A 22,574-nucleotide genomic window follows, 5' to 3' on the forward strand; every position below is an offset into this window, starting at 1 on the left:
AAGAAGAGCAAAAATTTACAATGAAAAGTTTTCTACATCAAATGCACGAAGAATAGAGAGGCCAGGATGCTAAAGCTAGGAAGAATTCTTACTGAAGTTTAGTCAATCCAAGGAAATGTTGAGGCTCTTTTAATGAATACTTGACATGCACAGTTACAGTCTTTCTTTTACTTTTTCACTATTTATTTTGAAATAATTTTATGTGTATCCCTCATCCCACAATTTAATAAATACAATTTAATAAATAGCAGCATTCTCATAACAATGTACTCATCTTCTCCTGTTTTTATCACCTTACATATCATAATATAGTTATAGAAATTAGGAAAGTAACATTAATATAATGATATTAACTACTTTACAAACCTTTTTTTTTTGGCTCAGGATTCCATTTAGTTGTCATATATCTTCAGTCTTTTTCACTCTGTGACAGCTTGTCAGTCTTTGTGTGTCTTTGACGACAGACCATTTTGAAGGGTACTAATCAGTTCTTTTGGCAAACTGTCTCTCAATTTGGGTTTTGTCTGATTTTGCATGATTAGACTGAGGTTGTGCAGTTCGGGCAAGAATGTCAATAAAATTAAGTTATTCCCTTCTTAGTGCATTATATCTGGATGTACATGATGTCAATATACCTTATTACTGATGTTGATGAGTTTATCACTTGATTAAGGTGGTGCCTGCCAGGTTTCTTCATTGTAATTACTATTTTTCCCTTAATACAAATTAGTATCTTCGGAGAAGATACTTTGAAACTATGCAAATATCATTTTTCTCATCATATTTTACCCACTAATTTTAGCAATCATTGATTGTTCTTGCTTGCAATAATTATTGCTGTGGCGTTAGTTAACAGTGATTTTCTATTTCCATCATTCCTTCCACATTTTTAAATTAAAATTCTGCTGAAAAGAAGGCTGGCTTCTTCTCCCAATGTCTTCTCTTTTCCTTACTCATTGATTTATATCAGTTAGGCTTTGATATATACTTATTATATATGTATACTCATGAATGCTTATTTTATTTGTGGGTTAGAACTTAATACTATCATTTATTTTATTGTTCACAATGCTCATTCTCTTGTAGTTATTCCAATTTGAAGACTTAGACCTTGGGGATTTGGGAGCAACAAAGAAAAGTTTCTCCCTTGTGTTCATGTGGTATTAATTGAATGGCTTTACTGCTCTAACAGAGACTCCCTAAATATAGTGGCAAAAATATAGGTTTATTTCCGATGTTACTATCAGATTTAGGTATTCCATGGCGGATCAGTGTCTCTTTCATCTTTAACATACAGCGCCTGTTTGAGGGTTCATAAAAGCATCTGCGATTTTTCCCATCTCATCTTTCAACCAGCAGAAAGAGGAAAAACACAAGAGCACATGTCAAATTGCTTCAAGGCCTATTTCCTCTCAAATTTCATTGACCAGAACTAGTAATACATTTGCATCGATCCATGAAGAAGGCTGGGAAAATGAATCTAACTAGGAAAGGAAACTCTAGCATATGTAGAGCTAAACCTCTGTTATATTGAAAAGACAAAAAAAATGTATATGTATAAGGGAAGAACAGATTGTCTGACTTCAGACAGACATGAAACACAGTAATATTCACCAGTGTAGTTTCTCCTGGACATAAATTCGAGGTGGCTTTTTGGAGTATATTGGTTTAATAGATTATGGGATATTTTAATAAAGCATTTATTCCAAAATTTCTAAAATTTGAAAGAGAAAGATAAGCTATACTAAATTTGAATAAAATCTGATTCAATTTTGAATAGATATTTATCCTAGTAAATTACATATTCTTATTTTATTACTATGCAAATTTCATCTTACATTATGAAATTAACTGTTTCATTCTTTACTACTGCTACTTTTTCAGATATGAAAAAATTGTACAAGACACAAATTAGAGGTTCAATAAATATTTATTGCACAAACGATTAAATAATGCGTGTGTAAGATTTCTATATAACAGTTAATCTGAGTGTATGTTCCATCAAATAATTAAATATAGTTATACTGAGTTTATAATTCCTGTTACATAGTAAAATATCCAAAAAATAGTTATTACTTATTAATTTGCTTATACATGCCAGTTCTCAAAAAACCCTATGGAGTTGAAATGTTATTATCATAATCTTTTGCATAAGAAAAGAAATATGCAAATTTTAAATTCCTTTTCAAGTCTAGGTATTTTAAAAGAGGAAAGGCCATGTCACTAGGCTGTGACAAACTATATTTTGCACAATGGCAACAACAACATATAACATCACACATGCTTTTCTTAGAGTGGGACATTCAGATTCCTCACATTAAGAACCTGGGTCTACCTTCACTCCCCTTAAATTTAGGTAAGTTTGTGTCCATGGGAAAAAGGACTCTATATGATTTCCAAGGTAAAGTAAAAAGGACTTTGTGGTATCTACTTCTTTCTTGGAATACTTTCCCTAGAGGCTTAACCCTCCATGTAGGCCATCCTGAGGCTGCTACACTCTAAATATCTCCAAATAGCAGATGCAGAAATCACATAGAAAAGTCTCTGAAGACATGAAATGAGATGACATGTTCCTACTCTAGCCACCATCTGATTGCAACTGTGTAAGAGACTTGAAGTCAAAACTGACCAGCCAAGCCCTTCCCTAATTCCTTACTTACAGAAATTGAACTTAATACAATAATTGTTGTTTTAAGTCATTAAGTTCTGTGATATTCAAACGGTACCTTCTAATTGAGGCCTTCACTGATTACAATAGATAAAACTGAAGCTTTTCTGTTCACCCCAATACTCCCTATTCTCCTTAACTTGCTTCTTACAGCTCTAACGCAATCTACCTTACTACAAATTTTCATATGTTTTTCTTGTTTATCTTTACTAAAATGTAAACTCTTTTTTTATGTAAGCAATGATATTTGGCCATTCTATTTACTGTAGTAGCCCCAGTGCTTGGGAGTGGATCTGAGACTCAGTCATCACTGAATAAGGATTTATTGAATGAATATCTGAATATGACGTATAAGAGAGGGGTAAAAGAGGGAGAAAAATGGCTATACTGCTCAAAGTACTTTTAGATTCAGTGCTATCACCATTCAGCTACCAATGACTTTCTTCACAGAATTGGAAAAAACTACTTTAAACTTCATTTGGAACCAAAAAAGAGCCCGCAAAGCAAAAACAATCCTGGGCAAGAAGAATAAAGCTGGAGGTATCATGCTACCTAACTTCAAACTATACTACAAGGCTACAGTAACCAAAACAGCATGGTACTGGTACCAAAACAGATATATAGACCAATGGAGCAGAACAGAGGCCTCAGAAATAATTCCACACATCTTCAACTGTCTGATCTTTGACAAACCTCACACAAACAAGCAATGGAGAAAAGACTCCCTATTTAATAAATGGTGCTGGGAAAACTGGCTAGCCATGTGCAGAAAACTGAAACCGCACCCCTTCCTTACATCTCATACAAAAATCAACTCAAGATGGATCAAAGACTTAAATGTAAGACCTAGAACCATAAAAATCCTAAAAGAAAACCTGGGCAATACCACTCAGGACGTAGGCATGGGCAAAGACTTCACGTCTAAAACACCGAAAGCAATGGCAACAAAAGCCAAAATAGACATATGGGATCTAATTAAACTAAAGAGCTTCTGTACAGCAAAATAAACTACTATCAGAGTGAACAGGCAACCTACAGAATGGGAGAAAATTGTTGCAATCTATCCATCTGACAAAGGGCTAATATCCATAATTTAGAAAACACTTAAACAAATTTACAAGAAAAAAACCAAACCACCTCATCAAAAAATGGGCAAAGGATATGAACAGACACTTCTCAAAAGAAAATATTTATGCAGCCAACAGACATACTAAAAAACGCCCATTATCACTGGTCATTAGAGAAATGCAAATTAGAACCACAATGATATGCCATCTCATGCCAGTTAGAATGACGATCATTAAAAAGTCAGGATACAAAAGATGCTGGACAGGATGTGGAGAAATAGGAAGGCTTTTACAGTGTTGGTGGGAGTGTCAATTAGTTCAACCATTGTGGAAGACAGTGTGGGGATTGCTCAAGGATCTAGAACTAGAAATACCATTTGACCCAGCAATCTCATTACTGGGTATATGCCCAAAGGATTATAAATCATGCTACTATAAAGACACAGGCGCATGTATGTTTATTGTGGCACTATTCACAATAGTAAAGACTTGGAACCAACCCAAATGTCCATCAATGATAGACTGGATAAAGAAAATGTCACACATATACTCCATGGAATACTATTCAGCCATAAAAAAGGATGAGTTCATGTCCTTTGCAGGGACATGAATGAAGCTGGAAACCATCATTCTCAGGAAACTATCACAAGAATGGAAAACCAAACACCACATGTTCTCACTTATAAGTGGGAGTTGAACAATTAGAACACATGGACATAGGGAGGGAACATCATACACTGAGACCCTTCTGGGAGTGGGGGGATAAGGAAGGGATAACATTAGGAGAAATACCTAATGTAGGTGATGGGTTGATCGGTGCAGCAAATCACCATAGCATGTGTATACCTATGTAACAAAACAGTAAGTTCTGCACATGTACCCCAGAACTTAAAGTATAATAATAAAAGAAAAAAAGATAGCTTTATATAGATTAAATAATTAATGACAACATTGAGGAATACATGGTATAGCTATTCACATCTATCTGAAAATGCCTGATGTGATTTCTCTGAGCCCATCCAAATCAGTCATGTATTTTTAGAGCTTTTATTTTAGTTCATTTTATTTGTTATCAAAGATATTTTAGGAAAGTTCTTGAGCATATAAAATACCTTTTCCATGAGAAATAAAACAAAAACAGAGTAAGAAGATCCACGATGGTAAACAGAAAAATGATCATTGCATTTGATTTGCTTTCCTGGTTTGAGATTGGTGTGGTTTTTATTGTTGTTACATTACTCCAAACTACACAGGTATGACTTATTTGCTTCTTTTTTGGTTTCAGTAATGTAGACAGGTGAAATGCTGGTGAATTTCCCCACGTTTAACAAAAGCAGAGTTATTGGTAGACATGAAGACTCTCCAAGATTTTAGCATGCTGCAGTACACTTTTTTCTCCATGAAGGTGTAAGTCTTTAAACTGGCCACAGAGTGCTTCTGTATTTGTATTATTTATTTCAAACCTGTCAAACAATTTTTCTCTTTTTTTCTAAAACATGATCTTTTTATAAATGGTTGTCAGACAATTGTATGCTTTCATCAGTAGAAAATGCCTTTATTTCTTTCTTCATAAATGTTATACACTGCTGAAAACAATTAGAGTACAAGATAATTGCCAAAAAAAAGATCTGTTAAAGAGAACGTCAAACATGAATTTTTAATCTTCTCCTGTCATATTCTTACTTTATTCCTCCATATCTTGTTGAATTAGAAATGCTGAAGATATTTTAAAAATTATTATTTTGTACACAAGTGAAATGAAGTTCATAAAGACTATACTTTTTGTCCGTTTTAACATGAAAAACATAAATAAATTAAATAGTAGTAGTAATTAGTCCTAGACTACTAACATCATGTGAATTTAGAATAAATTTAGATGTAATCATATCTGGTATCCATCCAATTTTCCACAATTTTAAACATTTTTATTCCATGGACTCACTCTTTTTAATTTGTTTATTTAAAACTGCATTTCTTTTGTCGCTGTATGCTCCAGATGACATTCCTGATAAAATTGACTATATTCCAATTCCATTTATATTTTGTCCCTTGGATGACCATGGGGTGACTTTGTGTACAATGAAGACCAGTAACTAACTGCCTTGCTTTGGATTTAAAGGAACTTGTGAAACACCTTCAGTATTAAGTCTTTGTGATTAAACTTAGAATTTTGTATCACCTGTCTATATTTGGACCAGTTCTAAAATTTTGTAGGTCATCTGTCCAATCTGTTTATATTTCTTGTGTATGTTTGAAAAAAACTGTTCAATAAAGGAGTCCAACTTTTTATTCATGCAGACGTAATTGAGTTAGTGATATATAGACTCTACTTCTAAGAATAAAATGATTTTGTGTTAAAACATTTTTTTTGTAAAATTTTTCCAAAATCTAAACTGCTGAATTAAAATATTAAAAGATACATTTTCACTCTTATCTCATTTTAATATAAATATATAGGCTTCCTTTAAGACCACTTCCTACATATGATACAAAAGGTCAGATATGCAACTCAAGAACCAAGATTAAGTTTGAAACAAAAAGAGAATTTTCTGAGAGAAAGAAAGTATCTATTTATGGGAAAACTTCCTTACCAAACATACTAAAAACTGACTGCATTTTCCTTTAAAATATGTTGAATAAATGTAGGTTTTATGAGTCTTAATTTTTAAAGGGCTAACATGCTTTTGTTCCAAAGTTATGATTTTTAAATTAATACACATGTAATCTAAGAACTTCGTTCTCTGAATCTGGAGAAGCATTTATTAGTAAGATGCTATGGTATTAACATTACTTACTGTTTTTAGTATGTTTGTGCTATAGTTTGGATATTCATCCTGCAAATCGCATGTTGAAATTTGATCCCCAGTGTTGGAGTTAGGGCCTAGTGAGAGGTGTTTGGATCATGGAGACAGATCACTCATGAATGGCTTGGTGCTGTCCTTATGGCAATGAGTGGGTTCTCGCTCCATTATCGTAGTTCCCAAGAGACAGCTAGGTGTTAAAAATGACCTGGTACCTACCTGCTTCCCTCTCTCTTGTTCCTCACTAGCCAGGTAATCTCTGCGTGCTGGGTCCCCTTAGGTATTTGCCATGAGGGGAAGCAGCTTGAGCCGCTTACCAGAAGCTAAGCAGATGCCCATGCCACACTTCTTGAACAGTCTAGAGAACCATAGACCAAATAAAATTCTTTTTGTCATAAGTTACCCAGCCTTAAGTGTTCCTTTATGGCAACGCAAAAATGGACTAAGACAGATTGTATAAAAATTGGTGTTAATTTATGGTTGGATTCATGACATATTAAGACTATTCATTGCTTCTCACCCACAGAATGTCTACTTCCCCTTTAGGATATATCTAATGAGATACTGCTTTATTAATTATGTTTGCCTATCTTACCAATATCAAAGAAATATCAAAGTCATCCCCTTAAAATTATTCACCATGTATTTCCATGTATGTATTAGTTTGTTATAACCCCCACTTGAGGCTTAAAATAATGGAATTTTTAAAATTTTATGTATCTGGAGGGGTCAGAAATCATAAATGGGCCTCACTAGACTAAAATTAAGGTGTTGGCAGGGTTGTATTACTTTCTGGAATCCACTCTCTTGCTTTTTTCAGTTGGTAGCATTCTTCAGTTCCTAGCCATCTTCCTTCTCCAAAACCAACAATGGCAAGTAGAGTCTTTCCAAAGGCTGGTGGAGTCTTTCTGATAACACAGGCATTACTCTGACACTCATGCTTCTGCTCCATCTTCTACATGTAAGGACCCCTGTGATTATATTGGAATGACCAGATAGTCCGGGATAATCTCCATATTTTAAAATCAGCTAATTAACAATGTAATTCCGTTACCTTAATTCCTCTTTCCATACAATGTAACTATTTCACAGGTTTCAGAGTTCAGGACATGAACACATTTGGGAGATCATTATTTTGCCTTCCACAATATATTTTAATCAAAGTAGTAGATTAAAGAGTACATTTGTAGTGATTAGTTTGTTATAAATGAAACTTTCAAACATTCCAATTTAAAAAATTAGAATAGACCGGGCACGTTGGCTCATGCTTTTAATCCCAGCACTTTGAGAGGCCAAGAGGACAGATCACAGGAATTTGAGAACAGCCTGGCCAAAATGGTGGAACCCCGTCTCTACCAAAAATAAAAAAAGAATTAGCTGGGCGTGGTGGCACACACCAGTAATTTCAGCTACTTGGGTGGCTGAGGCAAGCAACCAAATCGCTTGAACCTGGGAGGCAGAGGTTGCAGTGAGCTGAGATCGCACCACTGCACTCCAGCCTGGGCAACAGAGAGACCCTCTCTAAAATTAAACATAAATAAATTAATTAAATGTATATAAAGCCTCCTAAAGTGTCAGATTCTTTTCTGAGAATATTTTATTTTCTGAAATATATACAATGCAGTGGCTACTGTACTACCTATAATATAGTGAGATAACTTGTGGAGTTTAACTTACATGTATGTTTAATTTCCTGGGTAAAACAGAGAATAATTCAAATACTTTTCATTTACAGCAGATACAAATGACTTTAGATAATTTGAAAGCAGTATAAGAATGGAGCAAAATTGCTATTATTAAGTAATAAATTCTACATGTTTGTATACAGTTTTATTTTTAGTGAATACTCAGCAAAATTTGATGCTACATTACTGCCCACATACTTGTCTCTTTACAATATTTTTCCCAAGTCAGCAATCAATCTATTCTTTCAAATTAATGTTACTTCTTACAAGAGACCAAATCAAACTATGGCCAAGTTCCAGGGATCTTATTTCCTGTTCCTATATACTCTATTGAAATTTATTTGCAGCATTAGCATGCTGACGGCAGTAAATCTGCTTATTCGGAGAGAAAATAATGGATGTCATGTAAATAAAAAACACTTATGGGAAAGCGTTATGTGACTACAATTTCTGTTTTGATCTTCAAGAGGAAATATTAATGGAAATACTTTTCTAATAATGTTGCTCATTGAAGAAGTAATTAGAATAAAATTCTAACACTCTGTCAAGTGTTTATAGTTGAGGGTTATGTTAGTGATGCCTAAGTTCCTAGTGTGCTAATTTTATATTGCTATTTATACAGCAGGAAAGATTAAAGACAACTCTTCCTTTTTTGATTGTACTCCATATATATCAAAAGAATCATCTGATTACTCACTTCAAAGAGACCCTATTGCCTGAATGTCCTCCTTATGAGTATGTTCATGGCAATATTTAATTCATCTCTTTAGATTTATTTTCTTAATGATAAAATACATGAGCTAGGCCAGATATTGTATTTAAATGTATCAAAAAGAAGGTCAAGTGATTATAATATGTTTAAATTTACAATTTATTCTCTGAAAATGATTTTGTTTACTGTTCTGTCTATAGAAAACTTTATTCTATTTAAGATATACTTAGTTTTGTTTCAATTTTTCTGAAACCAAGCGTTCAAATAAATGTGCAAAAATGTAATGCAAAAGCAGAAAAGATTTTTATGCAAATATTAATAATAACAAAAGGAGAAATGACCAATATTTTGACTTTAAAAAACATAGGCCCTTTCACTTAAGACTTACATAAATCTATCCTGAAGAAAAATCACATTATTTGCACAAATACATATGTACATTCCAGTTCAGTGCATCATCATTTACAGAGTTAAATAATAAAAAAGCTACTTGGAAATTTCTAAATGCCCAAGACTACAGCTACCCTTCTTCCCTGTATACTGGCCCTCCTACCATTCACACTGCACACAGAAACAGAATGACTGTAAAAATATGTAAATCAGATAATCTCCATGTCACTGATTTTGAGTTTTCCATTGAATTTAGCATAAAATCAAGTTCTGTAGCATTGTTTGCAAAGCTCTACAAGAGCGGACACTTAGCCAACTCTCTAGCACCTTCTTTTGTAATTCATGCCTCCAATAACTTCTTTTTTAACTCTCAAAATAATTTATCGCTTAAAGTCCTTTCACCTTTGTACTCTTTAATTTTTTCTCTTTCCCTAATTCCTTTGCTGACTAGCTTCTCTCATTTTACATGTCTGAACTCAAATATCAACTTCCTGAGGAGGCTTTCCCTAATCAAATATTCTAAAGTAATTGTTCTGCCCGTTATTACTCATTATCATGTAAATATGCTCATTTCTTTTGTAGCACTTTTTCATTCTGAATTTATTTTTCTATTTGTTTAATTCTTTTTTTTTTTTAAATTTATTTATTATTATTATACTTTAAGTTGTAGTGTACATGTGCATAACGTGCAGGTTTGTTACATATGTATATTTGTGCCATGTTGCTGTGCTGCACCCATCAACTCGTCATTTACATCAGGTATAACTCCCAATGCAATCCCTCCCCCCTCCCCCCTCCCCATGATAGGCCCCGGTGTGTGATGTTCCCCTTCCTGAGTCCGAGTGATCTCATTGTTCAATTCCCACCTATGAGTGAGAACATGCGGTGTTTGGTTTTCTGTTCTTGTGATAGTTTGCTAAGAATGATGGATTCCAGCTGCATCCAAGTCCCTACAAAGGACTCAAACTCATCCTTTTTTATGGCTGCATAGTATTCCATGGTGTATATGTGCCACATTTTCTTAATCCAATCTGTCACTGATGGACATTTGGGTTGATTCCAAGTCTTTGCTATTGTGAATAGTGCTGCAATAAACATACGTGTGCATGTGTCTTTATAGCAGCATAATTTATAATCCTTTGGGTATATACCCAGTAATGGGATGGCTGGGTCATATGGTACATCTAGTTCTAGATCCTTGAGGAATCGCCATACTGTTTTCCATAATGGTTGAACTAGTTTACAATCCCACCAACAGTGTAAAAGTGTTCCTATTTCTCCACATCCTCTCCAGCACCTGTTGTTTCCTGACTTTTTAATGATTGCCATTCTAACTGGTGTGAGATGGTATCTCATTGTGGTTTTGATTTGCATTTCTCTGACGGCCAGTGATGATGAGCATTTTATCATGTGTCTGTTGGCTGTATGAATGTCTTCTTTTGAGAAATGTCTGTTCATGTCCTTTGCCCACTTTTTGATGGGGTTGTTTGTTTTTTTCTTGTAAATTTGTTTGAGTTCTTTGTAGGTTCTGGATATTAGCCCTTTGTCAGATGAGTAGATTGCAAAAATTTTCTCCCATTCTGTAGGTTGCCTGTTCACTCTGATGGTAGTGTCTTTTGCTGTGCAGAAGCTCTTTAGTTTAATGAGATCCCATTTGTCAATTTTGGCTTTTGCTGCCGTTGCTTTTGGTGTTTTAGACATGAAATCTTTGCCCATGCCTATGTCCTGAATGGTACTACCTAGGTTTTCCTCTAGGATTTTTATGGTATTAGGTCTAACATTTAAGTCTCTAATCCATCTTGAATTAATTTTTGTATAAGGAGTAAGGAAAGGATCCAGTTTCAGCTTTCTACTTATGGCTAGCCAATTTTCCCAGCACCATTTATTAAATAGGGAATCCTTTCCCCATTTCTTGTTTCTCTCAGGTTTGTCAAAGATCAAATGGCTGTAGATGTGTGGTATTATTTCTGAGGACTCTGTTCTGTTCCATTGGTCTATATCTCTGTTTTGGTACCAGTACCATGCTGTTTTGGTTACTGTAGCCTTGTAGTATAGTTTGAAGTCAGGTAGCGTGATGCCTCCAGCTTTGTTCTTTTGACTTAGGATTGTCTTGGAGATGCGGGCTCTTTTTTGGTTCCATATGAACTTTAAAGCAGTTTTTTCCAATTCTGTGAAGAAATTCATTGGTAGCTTGATGGGGATGGCATTGAATCTATAAATTACCTTGGGCAGTATGGCCATTTTCACAATATTGATTCTTCCTATCCATGAGCATGGTATGTTCTTCCATTTGTTTGTGTCCTCTTTGATTTCACTGAGCAGTGGTTTGTAGTTCTCCTTGAAGAGGTCCTTTACATCCCTTGTAAGTTGGATTCCTAGGTATTTGATTCTCTTTGAAGCTATTGTGAATGGAAGTTCATTCCTGATTTGGCTCTCTGTTTGTCTGTTACTGGTGTATAAGAATGCTTGTGATTTTTGCACATTAATTTTGTATCCTGAGACTTTGCTGAAGTTGCTTATCAGCTTAAGGAGATTTTGGGCTGAGACAATGGGGTTTTCTAAATATACAATCATGTCATCTGCAAACAGGGACAATTTGACTTCTTCTTTTCCTAACTGAATACCCTTGATTTCTTTCTCTTGCCTGATTGCCCTAGCCAGAACTTCCAACACTATGTTGAATAGGAGTGGTGAGAGAGGGCATCCCTGTCTTGTGCCAGTTTTCAAAGGGAATTTTTCCAGTTTTTGCCCATTCAGTATGATATTGGCTGTGGGTTTGTCATAAATAGCTCTTATTATTTTGAGGTACGTTCCATCAATACCGAATTTATTGAGCATTTTTAGCATGAAGGGCTGTTGAATTTTGTCAAAAGCCTTTTCTGCATCTATTGAGATAATCATGTGGTTCTTGTCTTTGGTTCTGTTTATATGCTGGATTATGTTTATTGATTTGCGAATGTTGAACCAGCCTTGCATCCCAGGGATGAAGCCCACTTGATCATGGTGGATAAGCTTTTTGATGTGTTGCTGAATCCGGTTTGCCAGTATTTTATTGAGGATTTTTGCATCGATGTTCATCAGGGATATTGGTCTAAAATTCTCTTTTTTAGTTGTGTCTCTGCCAGGCTTTGGTATCAGGATGATGTTGGCCTCATAAAATGAGTTAGGGAGGATTCCCTCTTTTTCTATTGATTGGAATAGTTTCAGAAGGAATGGTACCAACTCCTCTTTGTACCTCTGGTAGAATTCAGCTGTGAATCCATCTGGTCCTGGACTTTTTTTGGTTGGTAGGCTATTAATTGTTGCCTCAATTTCAGAGCCTGCTATTGGTCTATTCAGGGATTCAACTTCTTCCTGGTTTAGTCTTGGAAGAGTGTAAGAGTCCAGGAAATTATCCATTTCTTCTAGATTTTCCAGTTTATTTGCGTAGAGGTGTTTATAGTATTCTCTGATGGTAGTTTGTATTTCTGTGGGGTCGGTGGTGATATCCCCTTGATCATTTTTAATTGCGTCGATTTGATTCTTCTCTCTTTTCTTCTTTATTAGTCTGGCTAGTGGTCTGTCAATTTTGTTGATCTTTTCAAAAAACCAACTCCTGGATTCATTGATTTTTTGGAGGGTTTTTTGTGTCTCTATCTCCTTCAGTTCTGCTCTGATCTTAGTTATTTCTTGCCTTCTGCTAGCTTTCGAATGTGTTTGCTCTTGCTTCTCTAGTTCTTTTAATTGCGATGTTAGAGTGTCAATTTTACATCTTTCCTGCTTTCTCTTGTGGGCATTTAGTGCTATAAATTTCGCTCTACACACTGCTTTAAATGTGTCCCAGAGATTCTGGTATGTTGTATCTTTGTTCTCATTGGTTTCAAAGAACATCTTTATTTCTGCCTTCATTTCGTTATGTACCCAGTAGTCATTCAGGAGCAGGTTGTTCAGTTTCCATGTAGTTGAGCGGTTTTGAGTGAGTTTCTTAGTCCTGAGTTCTAGTTTGATTGCACTGTGGTCTGAGAGACAGTTTGTTATAATTTCTGTTCTTGTACATTTGCTGAGGAGTGCTTTACTTCCAATTATGTGGTCAATTTTGGAGTAAGTATGATGTGGTGCTGAGAAGAATGTATATTCTGTTGATTTGGGGTGGAGAGTTCTATAGATGTCTATTAGGTCTGCTTGCTGCAGAGATGAGTTCAATTCCTGGATATCCTTGTTAACTTTCTGTCTCGTTGATCTGTCTAATGTTGACAGTGGAGTGTTGAAGTCTCCCATTATTATTGTATGGGAGTCTAAGTCTCTTTGTAAGTCTCTAAGGACTTGCTTTATGAATCTGGGTGCTCCTGTATTGGGTGCATATATATTTAGGATAGTTAGCTCTTCATGTTGAATTGATCCCTTTACCATTATGTAATGGCCTTCTTTGTCTCTTTTGATCTTTGATGGTTTAAAGTCTGTTTTATCAGAGACTAGTATTGCAACCCCTGCTTTTTTTTGTTCTCCATTTGCTTGGTAAATCTTCCTCCATCCCTTTATTTTGAGCCTATGTATGTCTCTGCGTGTGAGATGGGTCTCCTGAATACAGCAGACTGATGGGTCTTGACTCTTTATCCAGTTTGCCAGTCTGTGTCTTTTAATTGGAGCATTTAGTCCATTTACATTTAAGGTTAATATTATTATGTGTGAACTTGATCCTGCCATTATGATATTAACTGGTTATTTTGCTCATTAGTTGATGCAGTTTCTTCCTAGCCTCAATGGTCTTTACATTTTGGCATGTTTTTGCAATGGCTGGTACCGGTTGTTCCTTTCCATGTTTAGTGCTTCCTTCAGGATCTCTTGTAAGGCAGGCCTAGTGGTGACAAAATCTCTAAGCATTTGCTTATCTGTAAAGGATTTTATTTCTCCTTCACTTATGAAACTTAGTTTGGCTGGATATGAAATTCTGGGTTTAAAATTCTTTTCTTTAAGAATGTTGAATATTGGCCCCCACTCTCTTCTGGCTTGGAGAGTTTCTGCTGAGAGATCTGCTGTTAGTCTGATGGGCTTCCCTTTGTGGGTAACCCGACCTTTCTCTCTGGCTGCCCTTAAGATTTTTTCCTTCATTTCAACTTTGGTGAATCTGGCAATTATGTGTCTTGGAGTTGCTCTTCTCGAGGAGTATCTTTGTGGCGTTCTCTGTATTTCCTGGATTTGAATGTTGGCCTGCCCTACTAGGTTGGGGAAGTTCTCCTGGATGATATCCTGAAGAGTGTTTTCCAACTTGGTTCCATTTTCCCCCTCACTTTCAGGCACCCCAATCAGACGTAGATTTGGTCTTTTTACATAATCCCATACTTCTTGCAGGCTTTGTTCATTTCTTTTCTTCTTTTTTCTTTTGGTTTCTCTTCTCGCTTCATTTCATTCATTTGATCCTCAATCGCTGATACTCTTTCTTCCAGTTGATCGAGTCGGTTACTGAAGCTTGTGCATTTGTCACGTATTTCTCGTGTCATGGTTTTCATCTCTTTCATTTCGTTTATGACCTTCTCTGCATTAATTACTCTAGCTATCAATTCTTCCACTTTTTTTTCAAGATTTTTAGTTTCCTTGCGCTGGGTACATAATTCCTCCTTTATATCTGAGAAGTTTGATGAACTGAAGCCTTCTTCTCTCATCTCGTCAAAGTCATTCTCCATCCAGCTTTGATCCGTTGCTGGCGATGGGCTGCGCTCCTTTGCCGGGGGAGATGCGCTCTTATTTTTTGAATTTCCAGCTTTTCTGCCCTGCTTTTTCCCCATCTTTGTGGTTTTATCTGCCTCTGGTCTTTGATGATGGTGATGTACTGATGGGGTTTTGGTGTAGGTGTCCTTCCTGTTTGATAGTTTTCCTTCTAACAGTCAGGACCCTCAGCTGTAGGTCTGTTGGAGATTGCTTGAGGTCCACTCCAGACCCTGTTTGCCTCAGTTGAAAATGCAGAAATCACCGGTCTTCTGTGTCGCTCGCGCTGGGAGTTGGAGACTGGAGCTGCTCCTATTCGGCCATCTTGCTCCGCCTTAATTCTTTACTATCTATTTTACCTGCCAGAATATGAGTGTTATTATGAAACAGAATGTGTCTGTGTTGCACCTGAGTTTCTAATGACCATAGGATTAGAATCAGGATAATGGTATGGCACTTAATAAATAATTGTTGAAAGACTAATATAAATTATGACTTACAATCATGGAATCCCAAAGCAGTCCATAAAATATTATATACATTCGTAGATGCTGGCATTTGAAGATCTCTAAAATATCTTATCAAGTATATAAAAATCTAATTCAATAGACAGTATAAATTTATTCAGCACATTTTACTGAATACTCCATGCAAGACTTGTAGTAAAACTTCCATTCTAGGATTATTAAAAAGAACAAAAATAAGCCACATATACACAAACCAGAAAAAGCAAACTTATCTTCTCTTATGGGGTAAATTGATTTGTATGACAACTATAAACAATAGTTACATATAGATGAACACATTTATATTGCTCATATGTATGTGTTGCTGTAATGAGTAGGATGGCATATTCCAAATGACTAAGGTTATATTTTGGGAAATAAGCAGGTCTCTAGTGAGAGGTGAATATGTACTCCAGGTACTATTCTGTGTTTTGAAACACTGCTTACATCATTTTTCAGTGAAATTGTAACTATGAGTTAGTTGTGTCACAAAGAGAATAAAGAGAGGAAAAAAAATGACAACTGTCCCACTATTAATAACAGAGGCAGGAGGCAGAGAAATTCTAGGCAGACAGGGGCAGGTCCCTTATGGAATCCCCACCTTTAAACCAAATGTAGCCTGAAACCTGCAGCCCAATGTAGGAACTTTTGATCCTGTTTTCTTTCTCTTGATTGGTTCTTTCTGCATAATGTCTTTCTATCAATAGAATGTTGCCTTTTCCAAAACTACCTACAGCAAGCCCCATAGCCCCATCTTGTGCCCATAAAGACCCCAGACTTATCTGGTAGAGAGAAGTGATTGGACATCAGGTAGAGGTAACTTGACTTCAGAGATGATGGTTCTACATTAGAGAGAGGCAACTTGACTTCCGAGGAGAGCCACGTGCCCTTCCCATCCCCTTTCTAGCTCCCCTCTCCACTGAAAGTCACTTTCATGACTCAATAAAATTCTCCACATTCATCATCCTTCGATTTGTCTGTGTGACCTTATTCTTCTTGGGCATCAGACAAGAATTCAGGAACCACAAAGTGTGGGTACCCAAAAAGGTCACACTGGCCCTTTGCCCTCGCTGGTGGAGGGCAGCCACCCCATGAGATGAGGGGAAGGGCCCACTGACCTGATAACACACTGCTATTCTCTGATGGTGGAGCTAAGAGAGCCTTATAACCTGTCCTCTGGTGCCTTGGGGACACAGGCACCCCCAGATGGAAGTTGCTGCCGGGCCTGAATGGAGTTTCTGGTATCTGCACTCTATCTTGTGCTTTCTCCTGGGAGGGGTGGAGCTCAGTGGACCTGAGTAAAGGGAGTTTGCTCCTGCCAGTGCTGAGGCAGCCAGCCTGCACTGGTTTGCTCACGTGCTCCCTCCCTCAAAGGGTTTACTGCAGCAGGCTGAATAAACAGGGCATTCCTGTTGTAAATCTTGCCAGGGGATCAAGAAAATATCCTGCATCATCAATATCATAGTGAAAGTAGCCAAGATATGGAAACCTGTTGGTCCTGTTGTGAAAAAGTGCTCTATGCTCAGTCTTCTTGGAATTTCAGTATCTTATTTGTTTAACTTATCTCCATTTGAATCAATAATATTTTCTTCCTTCACTTGTCAATGACTTTCTTAATGTAGTACTTAAAATATGAAGTGATTACATTTATTTTTAAATTTGAAAAGTATTAATAAAGTGTGAATGGAAAAACTTTATCCAAAGAAGTCTATGTCAAGCAATATTCATGAAGGTCTAATTATTATAAGCAAACTCAGTTTAAGTATCTATAAACAATTTTCTATGAAAGAAAAATGTGAGATTTTTCCTAAAAGAAAATAAAGTGAGTCTCCGAAAATTTTACTGCGAAGATAACTCTGTAGATAACATTGTACAATTGACCCTTGAACAACGTTTAGGGCCACCAATCCCCCGTGCAATTGAAAGGTCACAGACAAATTTTGAGTCCCTGAAAACTTGACTACCAATAGACTACTGTTGACTGAAGCCTTACCAATAACATAAACGAGTAGATTAACACACATGTGGTATGTTTTATGTATAATATATTGTGTTCTTATAATAAAGTAAGGCACTAAGTTTTGGAGTGATTTGTTATTTAGAAATAAACAGAACATTCCTCTAAAACTGGTGAATTATTAAGAAAATCATAAGAAAGAGAAAATACATTTACAGTACTATACCATATTTGATAATGATATTGTAAATTTATATCCTGTGTTTACAAGATGAATCATCTGTTTGAAACAGTGGGCAATCACAGCTGCAGAACTCAAGCTATGGTACCTATCAAGCAATTCAACTTTTTCTTATAATGTCATTACTTTTTCTCTACTTCTTTGGAGCATTTCTAGCATCACTGGTGGCATTTCATATGGGTTCCAAGGGTTTATTAGAGATTTACAATGTTGCACTAAACCAGTGGAAGAAGAGGAGAGAATTGGGAGAGAGTATTTTTTACTGCAATACACAATTTACTGCAACTGCTCATGCCTAGATGATTAGTGTGACGTGGCATTTTAAGTAGCTACTCCAAACACTTGAGCTCACCTCAACAGCAACAGGAGGGGGCTATGAAATTATTACAGTAGCACAGTATGTACTACAGTTAATTTTATGCAGTTATGATTTATGATTTAATACTGCATCTTTACGTGTGTTTACATTTCTCTCCACTGTGAATGGCACCATATATGGTCTGTATTGTGTGCCTGTGTTTTGAAAAATGTTAACTTTTTATAATAGATTTGTTTATATGTTACGGTAGTAAAGGATAAAATAGACTAGCATCTACATATATTTTATGCATTTTCATGACATACCTATTTTTTTCTGGTTTTTATCTTTTTAAATATTTCCAGGCTATGTGGTTTATCTGCAAGTTTTTAATCTCCAAATTTTTTTTCTAACGTATTTATTGAAAAAAATCTATAAATAAGTGGACCTATGCAGTTCAAATCTGTGTTGTTCAAGTGTCAGCTACAGTACAGTGATGGATTTCTAGGGCTATGGATAATACTAAAGTGGGATAATCTCCCTGGGTTTTCAATTCCTAAATTCAAATGAACTTAACCATCTTGCAACAATTATAAGAAGGATGATTCCTAAATATCAATTCTTGATGAGTTTTAAAAAAGAGACACAGCCCATCTATCACTAGGCAAATTAATTGCTCATCACTCAGTGGGAAAGAATTCAACTGTTTTGGGGGAATCACCTTTAAATTATGTCCACTTGTAAATTATCTTCATGTAGAATATTATTTAATGATGATCAGTCTGTTTTTAAAGACTGTTATCTCTCTGAATATGTATAGATGTAATCTGGATATTAAAATGTCATAATGAAGGAATCACAACTTCAAAACTAATTATTGAGTACTGAGATTAAATCTTAAGAGATGAAATAATCTATACAACACACCCTCATGACATGAGTTTACCTAGGTAACAAACCTTCACATGTACCCCAAACCTAAAATAAAAGTTAAAAAAAGTAGAGACGATACCCTAATTCTGTGCAAAATACCTACTCAGAAAGAAAGAGATTATTTTACTGTTAAAATGTCAAAACTAATCAAAGTAACATTGGCACATTTAACCTTTGGGAACACCATGAATTGTGTATATTAAAGGGCTGTAGTTCTGTTAAGCATTTGGTTTAACATTTTATAAAAGTAAATAGGGTTGCCTCATTTAAATCTCTCAGTCTGAATGACCTGAGGAGAGATATGTAAAGCATTTAGAAGCAGAGACTAAGCAAGAATTATCAAAAGAGTTAGGGAGTAAAACAAAGTTTTATGGTAAACTTAAGGCACAATTTATAAAAAGGAAATTCTTGATTGGGGGGCAAAACATGCACAGAAAGCATGTGTTTTTTGGAAACTACTTTGAATCTCTAGTATCATTCTCTTTTATATTTCCAGTGCAGCAAGCAACCTTCCAATACATGGTTGTTTATGTCCAATGAATACAGGTTAAAGAACTCCAACACAGTGAAACAATAGATAAATACAGTAAAATATATGGCTCTAGTATGAGGCAGAAGAAAAGACATTAGGCCTGTAGTGTGGATACTACCTCTGCAGTTTTTAATAAGATGTGTCTACCAAGAAGTGCAGGGTGGCACTATTGATGGGACATCAGCTTGGCAAACCATGAATTGTAATAGTTAAATGGAAGCTGGGCATGGTGCTGCATGCAACCCTGTAGGCGGTAGGCCCAGCTACTCGGGAGGGTGAAGCTGGAGGATCACTTTGAGCCCAGGAGTTCAAGTCCGCAGTGAGCTCTGACACACCACTGCAGTTCAGCATGGGCAACAGAGTAAGACTTCATCTCTTAAAAAATAGAAAATGGAGTGGAGACTATCTCTGAGATTTCAAATTCTTGAATTCATTTTTTAGTACTTTTCAAACTGAGAAAGTATTCAGGGATAACTCACTTAAAAAAAAATCATTATTTAAAATGATGGATTGGATAATTTAAAGATACCTGTGAAATAAAATAATTAACCAGCAGTTTGTTTGATAAATTGATATTTAGATCTACAGATAGTATTAAAGACGTTTCGTCAATACTATGGAAATACTTTTGAATTACCTTGTCATACAACACAGTCCATAGTTCAATGATCAGACTATACAGATGGACTCATTGAGTATCTTTTATTCTTACTTCAATTATGAAAAAAATTCAACTTTTAGGATATGGCACATTTTCCTTTTTCTAGCCTACCACTAGCTTCTGTTAAAATTGTCTTTCTGCAGACATAAATTCATGCAATCGAATACATGAAAATGTTTCCCCTCATATTCAATATGAAAGGGAGGAATTTTGCCAACCTGGATACTTTCCAAGTTCTCTGGCGACTTTAATAGTCTTCCACATGGATTCGTTCTACAGATAGCTCAACCTTTGAAAGTACATGCAAGAAATTTGCTATAACCCTCTTTTTGGTGTCACATCATAGTTTTTCCCCTGACTACCTCGGAATATGTTCATGGGCACAAAATAAGGTAATGCTTGTGAAAAAGTTTTAAAACTAAGCCAAACCCGTAAATATAAGGCATATTACAAACATTGCAAAAGTGGGAATTTTCTAGAAAAAAAAAAAATCCCCCCAAACCCAATTGTCTAGCATCTCTATTATTTAAGCACCTAAATTTGGAATAACTATATCCTTATATCCTACATATACTGATGCCAAGGAAGAACATTAATAAAATCAGCTTCTGCTAAAGTGTAATGATAATTAATGACCATGAACCATTTTGATTCTACAAATCAATCTATGCTGAATCCTGAACTTCATACATCTAAGTTGGTTTTCAGCTTGCAAAATGTTTTCTTGTGTCTTATTTTATCTGATTACACAAAAATCCTATGGAATATTTAAGATCATATTAACAAAACTAATGCTAATAATAATGTTGTTCCTATAATTTTCATTTATCTTAATTTTATAGATATTTAAAAAATGACAGCCAATATTTCCAAATTAATAAACAAAAATAATTTTATTATTTTCCCAATCTGTATATTTTCACCATATAATGAATCTTTACATTTAAAAAAATCTCAAAATATATTATTTAAATAATACAAATAATGTAGTAGTAATTTTAATTGGGGCTTATTAGTTGAAAAGCACATAAAATAATTGTATCTTCTATTTCGACTTTATTAATATCTATGTATCATCAATTGGTCATTCAATAAGTGTCACAAATCAAGATGCCAGATTAAAAAAATACGTTCTGAAATAAAATGAGGGAAAAAAGTAACTTGCGCCTCCCACTAACCATTAAACTTTCAACGATAGTGCTGCAAGCATTTTTTTCTTTCATTCTTGAAGAAACATGAAATGAAAAAATATTATACAAAGTACTCCTTTTTCCTAGATAAAGGGGTATGTGTGTGTGTGTGTATGTGTGTGTGTGTTATATTTGGAAAGTTTTCTCCTGTCTATAATAAATAAGACAAAATAGAAAATCAACATGTAAGCATTTAATAAAAAGGGTATTGTCTCTAAGAAAACTTACTGCTGTTTTGATATATTAAATATATACATATAAGGAAGTAGTCTGTGTGTGAATTTGCTTTAATGTTTCATTGAGTTTTTAAATTTGACTTTCATATCTTTTTGTATTATATCAAATTCTGAGGAATACCCAATACATTTGACTATGCTTATGTGTAGTGGAAACAATATACAATAGAATCATTGCTAAATTAAATTTCAAAAAAGTCATCAATAATCATTTAATTCAAATTAATAAACTTTTTTTAAAAACTGAGGAAAGGTAATGTCGCAGAGAGTTGGAAGATTCTAAATTACAACCTCTTTATTAACTACTGATATACAGGTTTGTCAAGTTAAAATTTATAATCCCACATATTTCAAAACAAGGGAGTTCTCATAATTGTTTTGTATTCCAGAATGTGCTATGTTCCTAAGTTAATAATTTTGTTCTATTTGAATTCTGTTAACTTTTTTCCATTTATATTACAGTGATACAAACTGAAATAGTTGTTTACAGTGATGTAGTTCTGTTTTTAAAAAGGTGATTTTCACCTTTTTGCTTAATGCTATGGAAAAAGCATTTAATCACACGTAAGTGGGAAATTATCTCTGTTTTAAGTCAAAATAATGTCTTAAAGTATTAATCTTCGGAATTAGATATTTACTTTTTTTGCCTTTCAATGTGTTTTTTATATAAATTGTATTGTGTACATTAAAAGGGATCAATATGATGTTATGTAATACATATGTATTAAAATGATGACTATAGTGAAGCAAATTAACTTATCCATCATCTCACATAGTTATCAATTTTTTGTGCTTGACGTGAATAGCTAAAATCTACTCATTCAGCAGGAATCCCAAATAAAGTACGATTTTATTAACTATAGTCTTCATAGGCCTTAGATCCTTAGACTTACTCATCCTATGTATCTGCTGCTTTATAAACTGACTTACATCTCCCCATTTCAGCTCACCCTCAGTTCCTGATTACCATTCTTTTCTTCTCCATCTCTGTGTATTTGATTTTTTTTTCTTTCTT

This window comes from Macaca mulatta, chromosome 1 (assembly GCF_049350105.2).
Source record: "Macaca mulatta isolate MMU2019108-1 chromosome 1, T2T-MMU8v2.0, whole genome shotgun sequence".
Taxonomy (NCBI): domain Eukaryota; kingdom Metazoa; phylum Chordata; class Mammalia; order Primates; family Cercopithecidae; genus Macaca; species Macaca mulatta.